This window comes from Beta vulgaris, chromosome 2 (genome assembly GCF_026745355.1).
Source record: "Beta vulgaris subsp. vulgaris cultivar EL10 chromosome 2, EL10.2, whole genome shotgun sequence".
Taxonomy (NCBI): domain Eukaryota; kingdom Viridiplantae; phylum Streptophyta; class Magnoliopsida; order Caryophyllales; family Amaranthaceae; genus Beta; species Beta vulgaris.
This window is the reverse complement of record NC_079203.1, coordinates 47,397,120-47,409,228: the sequence shown is the minus strand read 5'-3', so window position 1 is coordinate 47,409,228 and position 12,109 is coordinate 47,397,120.

Genomic DNA, 12,109 nt, shown 5'->3' with positions numbered 1-12,109 from the left:
TGGAGAAAAACTTATTTAAAGAGCGATGCAAATGTATTTGTTTTGCTTTTAGTACTAAAGGATCAAATCAAACCATATAATTTTCAATGAAACTTATGATAAGAGTTAATTAAGTTAATGGGAAACAAATGCAGTTGTTAAGGCAGAAAAAAAGCAAAATAAGAGAGACAAAGGTCTTGTAAAAAGTGTTGATTCTAGTTACAGCTTTGTTTGATACTGTTTTGAAGTGTCCAAGAAATTCTGGTAACCAGTGTTGTCTAAGAATTTCTTGTTTTCTATTTCTTGAGTACAAAATCATTGTCACCCAGTTGTCTGATCTATTACCAGATGTTTGAAAAAAGTAGTCACACATATGATATATCTTAAATAGTTATGAGTTTGGATAAGTCTCTCATCGTGAAAAGTCAAAATGGTCTCTTATAAGACCATTTTTAACATTTCGCGCAAAAGGACAAAAATTTGACCCTGAACTTTGATACTAACTTGTATCAAAGTTCAGTTAATTAATTTGGTACCAATACCAAAATAACTCTTACTTTAATTTGGTACCAAAGTGTAAGTGAACTTTGGTATCAACTTTGGATTTTGGTAACAATTATACTTACTTGGGTATCAACTTTGAGCTTTGGAATCATTAATACCAAAGCAGTACCTCCAAATAACAAAATTTAACCCTCCGGTACCAAAGTAAGAGTTACTTTGGTACCTCTAACTCTTATTTGGCCTCTCACGATGTGACGCCAACACTTCCTCCATAGCAATATATATGTTTGTGGAATTTTTTTCCTAGACAGTGTCAAAGAGGTATTAATTTCTCCTATGCGCCAAATTTCGAATTAATTCCATGGATACCCGCCATGTAGATAACACTCTTATTTGGCCTCTCTTTCTTGCAATTGACTCGTCGACATATATCTTACATAGCTATATATGTTTGTGGAATTTTTCCCTAGATAATGTCAAAGGGAGTATTAATTCCTGCTATGTGCCAAAGTTTAAATTAATTCCATAGACACCATCCACGTAGGATAGCACGCAAAAAAATTATTTTTTATTGTGATAAGAGGTTTTTAGTGTGTCGTTAAGGCACTAAGAACCGCTTTCCAAACAATATTTATAAGTCCTAACAAGCAATTACTAAGAGAATAGTAAGGGCAAGTCAAGGGTCGATCCACAGGGAAAATGAGATTGATTAAAGTCTATCAAGTCCGACTACCTAATTGAAAGGTATTTGGGGTTTGAAAGATGTTTGGTAACAATTAAGACTAACTAACAACTAGAACAAGCAAATATCCAGAGTTTAAATATCAAATAAAAGACACTAGAGTTAAGGTTACTAGTATGAATAAGAATAGCCAATGATTGCTAATGCGATTGTGATGTACGAAGATGATTATGCAAGGTTTAGTTTCCCTCTAAATTACTTGAGTCCTCTCTCGAATGGTCCTCAAGAGTAATCACTTAATCAATCAACTAAATCCTCTCTCGAATGGTCTTTAGTTAATTGATTAAGAGATTCAATAAGTTTGGAAAACCCCTAATAAGGATCCCCTTAATTTCTACCAATATCTTGGCTATAAATTAAGTTGATTCTTGGGATGATAAAAGAGTTCAAAATTCATTAAGAACTTTGAAATCAAATACCAAAGTATAAATGTGATCAATATCTATCCTAAGGTTTCAAAACACCAAGATCAATGCATAAACTTCTCTAAACATCACAATCACATCAACAACATATTTAAAACCCTAATTCATACTTTCACCCTAACCCTGGATATGAAACTACTCACTAATCATGGAGTTTAAGGAATTAAACATAATATCTATGACTAATCTAAGGTTAAACATGATTAAGAAATTATCAAACTAATAGAAATCGCAATTATTAAACTAAGAGAATGAAGATCTAAAATAATCTAAGAACATAAACAAACACCAAGAGAATGAATTAAAAACTGAAACTTTGAATTAAGATGAACGAAAAGTACCTTCAATATCAATGGAATCACAAACTATGATCACTAATCTCAATTATCAATGAAAACTAAAGTGTTTTCTCTCTAATACAAAACCCTAAAATATTCTCTAAAAACTAGAATGAAAGCGTAAGTCTAAAACTACAAAAGAAAAAAGGGTTTAATGATCGATTTTCTATTCCGGAACGTATGGTGCGGGCGCACCAAAAGGAGGTGCGGGTGCACCATGCTCAGGTGCGGGAGCACCTAAGTCTTCTATCTCTTTGTAAAAGTGCTCCGTAGATGGTGCGGGTGCACAATGAACAGGTGCGGGCGCACCAGATATAGGTGCGGGCGCACCACATGTCAGGTGCGGGCGCACCTATGTCTTCTGCCTCAGTCTGTATTCTTCCGTCAAAATGTGCGGGCGCACAAGTAGTTGGTGCGGGCGCACCTTGTGCTGGGTGCGGGCGCACCCATGCGTTCTGTTTTTTTACTCCATAATTTGTCGATGGTGCGGGCGCACGTGCAGCATGTGCGGGCGCACCATCATGTGCGGGGGACTCCAAACGCACCTCATGCTCCCTCACATCCTCTAGCTTGTTTCTTTAAGCCATATCTCGCATTACTCGGCCCCGAAAAGGGTCATACCTGCAATAAAAACACGAGCAAACATGGTGAAAGCATATGTGCTAGAAATTCGATCAAAATAGATCGAAAATCTAGCAAAATGTCACTATGATCAAGTATGATCAAGTGAATGAAATAGAAGGGAAAAGTGAGGAGAAAGAGGGAAGAAAGGGGAAAAAGGGAACCAAAACAAGCCAAAAGGAAGCCATAAAGTGCGTTAGGAACGCACTTATCATATGTACTTAATTAAAACCGCTACACATAATAGCGACTTACCTAAATAAGTCGTTATAACGAATAGCGATTAAAGGAAAAGTAAAACCGCTACTGAAGTGACGGTTAAATAAATCGCACATTTAAGCCACATCACTCGACAGGTATAAACATCTACTTAGAGTAGCGGTTCATTAAAGGAGACCACTACTCAAAATAGCGGTTTAATGTAGATCGCCAAATTCGAACTAGGACTCCCAATTTCTCATTTAACACCTTTCAATCTCTCAGTTTTTTTTCTCCCTCTCTCTCTTGCGATTCACTCATCGATCGCCCAACTGCAGCCGACCGTCGCACATTGTCTCCCACCATCTTTAACAACAATGGCGCCCACCTTCTCTTAAATCAGGATCAGGATCCTAATTTGGATCGTAGCGCTTGTAGGATCCAATTGGTGGGATCGGATCGTGCGAATTTGGTAATATAGAGATAGTCATGCTAAAAATTGGTGAGAACCTCGTGTTAAAAATTTACACATCTTGATAATGACTTCATTTATTGGCAAATGGTGATAGTTTTTCAAACTATAAGATTGAAGTGACATGCAACCAAAATATAATTGGAGAAATATAATATGTGAAATTGTTACTTTATGATTTTTTTACGATATGATCGGATCGTAGAATCGTATTAACATCCTACCACGTGATTTTTTGTGGTTGGGTAGGATCGAAAGATCCTACAAAATTAAGATCCTATGTAGGATCGGGATCGGTGAGGTCCTTCCGGATCATAGAATCGTAAGATCATAAGATTCAGATCGGGATTTTAACAGCAATCACAGCAGCCACGAACACTCGCCTTCTCTCAATTTGTTTGGTTAGTTTATCTTTCATTCGACTTTTTTAATTTAATTTGCTTAGCATGTCATACTTGTTATGTATGTATTTGAGTTTTTTTTAGTGTTGTTAGGTGGCAATTGTTTTGTTTGATTATTTTGATCTAGTATTTTGCATGATTGAGCATTTTCTGATGGTTGATTTTGCATGAATTGGAAGTTTACTTGTAATATATTGATTATGCTTGTTGAGCTTATGGATTGACGTGATATTGGTTGGTTAATGTTTTGATGAATTTAGTTGTGTTTAAGTAAGTTACAAATGCGACTATTCATTATGAAATTATTGGTTTCATCATTACTTTAAATCAATTTTTTGTTGGATGAACTTGGTGTTTGTGATTTATGTTTGAAATTTTTATGGATTTGGATGAACTTGGTGTTTGGTGATTGATATGTGGATAAAATTGGTTTTGTAGGATGAAATTGGAGATCAGGTGTTTTGGTGTTTGAATTGCAGTTTGGATGATGTTTCTAGCGTCTCGACCAGTTATGGGAAAACAAAATGGTTATTGGTGTGGTTGCTCATATAAATTGCTACTCGAAATTACGGCTTACAGAATGCCCAAAATAAACTAGGCAGCAACAGATACTCCATAGGAAACCGCTATGCCAACTAGCAATTTAGGTTCATAAACCGCCACTTCGGATAGCGGTTTCTCCTATTAAACCTCTACTTCTTGTAGTGGTTTATTATGCCAAAAAAACAATTTTCTCGCGTGCTGTCTTGCGTGCACGTTATTCATAGAACTAATTTGATGTTTGGCGCATATGAGAAATTAATACTCCTTAGGACATTATCTAGGGAAGAAATTCTATGTTTGCGACATAATATATTATGATGATAATAGATTAGGATACTACAACGTAACTAATTTAACGCAATCTATTCTTCAAAGTCTACTCCAAAAGTATTATCTCAAATTTATAATATATGTATATATCTGTGTAGAAATAATAACTATTCACCCTCAATGAGAGACCTAAAACACTTTATTCATAATATAATAAATAAGTTTACGCATATTTAATGATTACCCAAAGGTATCCATTTACCACTATTACACCCCCTTAATCTGTGTAGGGAAAACCACGTAAAAATTGGAGTTGAGAAATTCAAAACACTGACTAGATAAATTCTTAGTAAGGATAACAACAATGTGTAGCTGAGTAGGGACATAACGAAGAACCAAATCACCGTGAGTGACACATTCACGAGAAAAATGATAGCCAATCTTGATGTGTTTGTTGCGCTCATGTTGAGATGGATTGACGGCAAGGTGGAAAACATAAACATTATCACAAAATAGACGAACCGGTTGAGATGGGTTGTTTCATGAGAAGACTAACTCATCAGCGAGAAAAGAATGAACATGAATAGTGTCCTATAGAGTACATGCAACAACGTAACACGATATTATGCTACAATGGAAGATTTGGAAATCGTGGGTTACTTCTCTTGTTCTCAGTCTGACACCTCCATGTTTATTTTTTTCGAAGTAATCATATTTTGTACACTCTGCTTTACGCAGATGATATCAGTGTCACTGGCAATTCTACTCCTCCGATTTTCAAATTTATATCTCGCTAATCAGTGTGCTATGATTTAAGGACTTGGACAACCTTCATCTTCTTGGCATTAGGATGGTATGTATCATGTGTAGAAGATCTTGTTCTGATACCATGTGTACAAAAAATAACGAATCATCCTCAATGACAGCCTTGGCACTCTATTTATGATATAAACTAGTTTTTAGGCCGGGCTATTCCCCGGGTAAGAAAAAATTTCATTTATTAGTATAATACTTTATGATAATAACACTAAATACAACTTCTAGTGGTTAAAACTTTAGTATATGTACTTGAGGTCTCGGGATCAAATCCTACACTATGCAATTTCTTAATTTTTTTAGTGTACATGGATTACATGAACTAAAACTTCCTAGGGAGAGCGCCATGTGACACAGTTTTTTGTTTTCGCACGCCTTTTAATATATTTGTATAGATAAGTTTACATATATTTACATAATTACCCATAGGTATCCACTATTAATACTTTCTAGTTTCTTGAATTTCCAAAAAAATACATTATAGTTCTTACGTAACAAAAAGAATGCAACAATTCAATATTTTAAGCCTCACAAATAATACTCAATTGTTGCATTATTTCCGTTACAGAGGGAGTATATTTTGTCAAGCACCAATTTTCACTTTTAAAAAAAATCCAATGACCAATTGTTGATTTATGACGTCCAGCAAAATTATTCGTAACATTAGAACCCTAATCCATTATACTAGCCATTAACGATTGCCATCTGGTAAATCTACTCTAAACTATTTAATCCACAGAATTCATTCTTAGTGTTATAACCACACAATTTATTTTTAGTGTTATAACCAATGCGGAGAAAGTAAAAATTTTGAGAAAGAAAGAAGAAAAAAATGAACGAAGAAGATGATAAGCATGAGAGAGAATTAAAAGTAACCACACAATATAACAAATTAGGGTTTAATTTTAATAGGACAAAAGGTGTTGAGGCTCACGTCCTAGAATTGTATGAATGATATTTGTCATGTGTAGATTAGAGAAGAGCTTTAAAAAGAAAAGTGTGTAAATTAAAAAGATCAATTAGTATTGTGTGCATCAGGTTCCTTTAAGACCAGTTCGTTTTTAGTCAAAATGAATCACTTTTAAGTGAAATTGGTCACTTTTCAAGCTAAAATGAGTCAATTTTAAACTTAGGTGACTTTGAACCTTATAAGGGATCACGAATTTACTATATACGAGTGACTCATTTAAGGCAAAAAGTTGCCTCCGCCTCACATTAACTTATTGTACACCCGTCTCTATTTCAAGACAATTTTACAAGTACTTCCTCTATTTTTTTAAACGGGAATGCAACATTTAAATTAAACGCTTTCTAACATGTAACTTTATCCGTTAATATCTTTAATAATCAATTAGTGTACATTATAGGAACCTTGAAAAATAATTGAGGAAATATTAAATTTATATATAAAAAAAGTGTTACATAAATAAAGTTTTGGAATTTTAGGTTGCAACTTGCATGATGATCGATGAGATGGTGCGAAGAAAAAAAGAGCAAACTTTTTATACTTTAGTGAAAGAGATAAGGGTTAGTTTATTTATTCTAATATTCAGGGATTCTGTCTGGTCGTACTAACATGGTTTTTGTACACACATTGTACCAAAAACTAACACAGTAGTCTACAAAAGAGAACATCTACTCCTAAAAGATTATTGTTACATTAATTAATTGGATAGTACATACTAATTGTTTTAAGGGCTTGTTTGTTAAGAGGGGGAAAAAGAGAGGTGGGAAATTGAAGCAGCAAAGTTAAGTGAGTGTTTGTTGGAATAACAGGTTGGCATAGAATAGAAGAGGAGAGAGAAAGGTGAAGAATTGCTGTATGAAGAATAGGCAATTAGGCATGCGTGCATTTGAAGCCCAACTTGTCTTTCTTTGGTTTCCACTTTCAACAGCAGTTTGCCGTATTTCCAGTCTTTTTTTTGACCTTTTACACCTTTTTACCTTTCTTGCTTTATTTTCTCCCATTTCTTAAATTAACTAAACAAAGTTTATTATCAATAATACTAATTCCTTAAACCATGTCCTTTCAAAAAATAAATAAAAATAATTTAAACCATACTTCATATGTTTGTATACAATTGCAATGTTTTGACCTTTTAATTATTTATATAACTAACTTGACCGTATTCACTAATTTTTTTATAATTTGTTTTTCATTAATGCCAAGTCATTAAGGATGGCCAAAAGGAAATTACAACAAAGGCCCAATAATATAGTCCAACAGAGGTATTGACAAACTAAAATAGGCCCCAACCAACCAAACAAACAACAATAAACCACAATATATATACATATTTATAGTGAAAGTATTGGGTCAGACCGTCTGACCCACTACTTTCCGTCGGACAACCCCCTCTTTGAACTTTCTTCTTCTCCCTGTCAGTTTAGTTAGGCTCCATCGCCTTTAAATACTCATCAAATCAAATGAAAACTTAAATTCAGTATCTTCTTTCACAATCATATTGTTGCTCTCCATCAGGATGAGTAGATGATAAAGATAATATCTTGAGTTAGTTATGTATATCTATCATAACTTAGTCAACCTGTATTATGGATAATATTATCTCCTAGATGCTGTGAATATTCTTAGTATTATACTCTTAGCTCTATCTTTTGTAACCACTTTGTATTATCTTCTTATACATATAGTTGATCTACTACTGTATAAATATCCTAGGAGAGTTAATGATAATCTTAAACTTTTGCTAATCTTCACAGTAGATTCGAGAGTTTGGAGGAGAGAGAGTGGGAGTGAGACATAGCAGTTGGTGTGAGGTAGGAGTAGAGAACAAGATAGTAATAATTTAGTGAGAGATTACTTGACTTTCAGTTGGTGTGTAAATTCTTTCAATTTGTGTTGTTTTTTTTCATTTGGTCTTCTGAATTCTTTCAGTTGCTGTGTAAATTCTTTCAACTTGTGTTGTTTTTTCTTTCATTTGGTCTTCTGTTGACTTTCAGTTGGTGTGTTAAATCTTTCAGCTTGTGTTGTTTTTCTTTCATTTGGTCTTCTGTGTTCTTTCAGTTTGTGTGTAAATTTTTTCGTGTAAATTTTTTCAGCTTGTGTTGTTTTTTTGTTTCATTTGGTCTTCTGAACAAAAATTGAAACCAAATGAATTTTTTTTTGAAACCAACTGAAAGTCGTCCGACCAAATATTATGGTTGGACGAGTCTGACACAATACATTCTCTATTTACATAGTGTTTATTATTCACAGTTTAAACTTTAATTAGCTTTGGTGATTTACATTTTAGGAAAAACATAGTCATGTGGGATCTTGTTAGATTCGTCTGAATGTGAATTTTTTTAATATTAACTTTTTATAATTTTTACTTATTGTGAAGATATTAATGGTTAAAATAATGCATTAGCAAACATTAAAACAAGAAGTGTTACACTTATTTAGAAACGGAGGAAGTATAAGGGAAGGGGGAAGAAGATGATGTCCCCTTACAAAAAGTCCGATATACCCTTAGTGAATTTTCAAATTGTCATATATATTAAATGATTTTTTCCCTACTTTTTCATATACTTATCTTATATTAAATGATCTTTTTTCCCTACTTGCCATATATTAGAGATATGCTCTTTATGAACAAAACATCATTTTCTGTCATTAGAGATTACGTTTGGATGGTAAGCATTAAAGAATGGATTCATTTCTTCGTATCATTGTGTCTTTTTTTCATTTAATTATCTGAGTAGTTTGTTGGTTTAGTGTTTCAATTCTCTTAGAGGAAATGGGATAGCATTTTCCATCTGACTAGAAGTTGAGAGTTTCATTTTTATCATTTGATCACTCCATCCTCTCCTCAAATAAGAAGGGAAAAAAAACTATTTTATCAAAGCTACTTTATTGTAGTTTATACTACCTCCGTTCTTTTTTAGTTGCAACGTTTGACAAATTGCACTATTCATGTTCTCTTATTTGACCACATTTATTGATTTATATGTTAAACAAAATATAGTCATGTGGGGTTTTGTTTGATTCGTTTCGATGTAAGCTTTCATAATATCAAATTTTTATAATTTTTACTTACATACAATTAGAGATAAAACGATTTGAAATTGTACATTGGCAAGCGTGAAAGTCAAAACGTTGCAACTAAATAAAAACAGAGGTAGTATATAATTATAATAATCGAAATGATATTCATATGTATCAAAGTAATTACCACTTTTTGCAACTATAACTTATAACAACAGATACCTCTGTTTTTTAATGATTACTTTTGTTTTTCATGGTTAGATAATATAACAATAGATAGCTATTCTTTCTTCATCTTATGTACACCTTGCTTTAACCAATATTTACCCATTGGTCAGATAATAAAAGTCAATAATTGGAAAATTACATATATCAAAATAAAGTAATTGTTTTTCATTTATAATATTGGTCTAGATCATTGATTTAGTATAAATATTTCTAATAAATATATACTTAGGGCCTGTTCTCTTCGGCATAAAACAACTGAACTGAACTTATCGGAGCTGAACTGAACTGAACTGAACTTATCGGAGCTGAACTGAACTAAACTGAACTTATCAGAGCTGAACTGAACTGAATTGAATTTAGTTGAATTGAATTGAATTATATTACATTGAAATAAATTGAATGTAATAAATATATAAATAATATTTTAAACAATAATAATATGAATATTAAATAATAATTATAATGATAAGTAATAATAATCAAATAATAATAGTAGTATTTTGAATATTTTTAAATGATAGTTATAAATAAATAATATTAATAATCATAAATTAATAATAATAATAATTAATGATAATAATGATAATTAATAATAATTATTTTATATTATTTGTATTAATATATTAATACTTGACGATGATATATAATAACAATTATATCTAAGAAGTAAATTAATATTACTATTTTAATAATTAGATTTAATAATTTAAAAATATTTAGTAATAAAAATAATGATTGGGTTGGACCGCGAAAATTACGTCATAAACCGTCTTGACGCGATTTGATTGATTTATGGGCTAAAAAAAGTGGGTTTATTTGTGCTTTGACCTAAACCATGTTCCTCCTAATAATATTAGTAATAATAATTAGTAAAGCTATAATAAAAAAATATATAGAAACAACAACAACAATAATAATAATAATACTTAATAGTAATGATATATATTTAAATAATAATAATTAGTAAAATAAATTATACCAACATAATAATAATAATATTTAACAAAATGGTTATAAAAGAATAGAGCTACACTGAACTGAACTGAACTTATTGGAGAAGAACTGAACTGAACTTATTGAAGCTGAACTGAACTGAACTGAAAATAAGCTGGGGAGAACAGGCCCTTAGGGCCTGTTCTCCCCAGCTTATTTTCAGTTCAATTCAGTTCAGTTCAGTTCAGCTCTCGTCAGTTCAGTTCAGCTCAGTTCAATTCAGTTCAGCTCCATTCTTTTATAACCATTTTGTTAAATATTATTATTATGTCGGTATAACTTATTTTACTAATTACTCTTATTATTATTATTATTATTATTATTATTATTATTTATTTTTATATCATTACTATTAAGTATTGTTATTATTATTATTATTATTATTATTATTATTATTATTATTATTATTTCTATATATTATTTTGTTCATTATAGTTTTACTCATTATTATTAGTATTATTATTAGGAGGAACATGGTTTAGGTCAAACTTCAAAGTGCAAATAACCCACATTTTTTAGCCCATAAAGCAATCAAATCGCGTCAAAACGGTTTATGATGCAATTTTCGCGGTCCAATCCAATCATTATTTTTAATTACTAAATATTATTATATTATTAAATCTAATTATTAAAATAGTAATATTAATTTACTTCTTAGATATTATTGTTATTATATAATCATCATCAAGTATTAATATATTAATACAAATAATTATTATTAATTATTATTATTATTAATTTATGATTATTAATATTATTTATTTATAACTATCATTTAAAAATATCCAAAATACTATTATTATTATTATTATTATTATTATTATTATTATTATTATTCAGTATTATTACTTATTATTATAATTAATTATTATTTAATATTCATATTAATATTGTTTAAATATTATTTATATATTTATTACATTAAATTTAATTCAATTCACTTTAATTCAATTCAATTCAATTCAGTTTAATTCAGTTCAGTTCAGCTCTCTTCAGTTCAGTTCAGTTCAGCTCCAATCAGTTCAGTTCAGTTGTTCAATTCAGCTGTTTTATGCCGAAGTTCTCCCCAGCTTATTTTCAGTTCAGTTCAGTCCAGCTCCATTCTTTTATAACCATTTTGTTAAATATTACTATTATTATTATTATTATTATGTTGGTCTAATTTATTTTATTAATCACTCTTATTATTATTATTTATTTTTATATCATTATTATTAAGTATTATTTATTTATTCATAACTATCATTTAAAAATATCCAAAATACTATTATTATTATTATTCATATTATTACTTATCATTATAATTATTATTTAATATTCATATTATAATTATGATTTAATATTCATATTATTATTGTTAAAATATTATTTATCTATTTATTATATTCAGTTTAATTCAATTCAATTCAATTCAATTCAGTTCAGTTCAGTTCAGCTTTTTTTTGCCGAAGAGAACAGGCCCTTAGTTAACTAATAATCTAGAATTGAATTTGAGATTTCAATTAAATATTAAATTAATGAGATTGATTTCCTCTTTTTTCATATGAGTGAAAAATACTGATCAAAAATTAAATTGACATTATAACTTAAT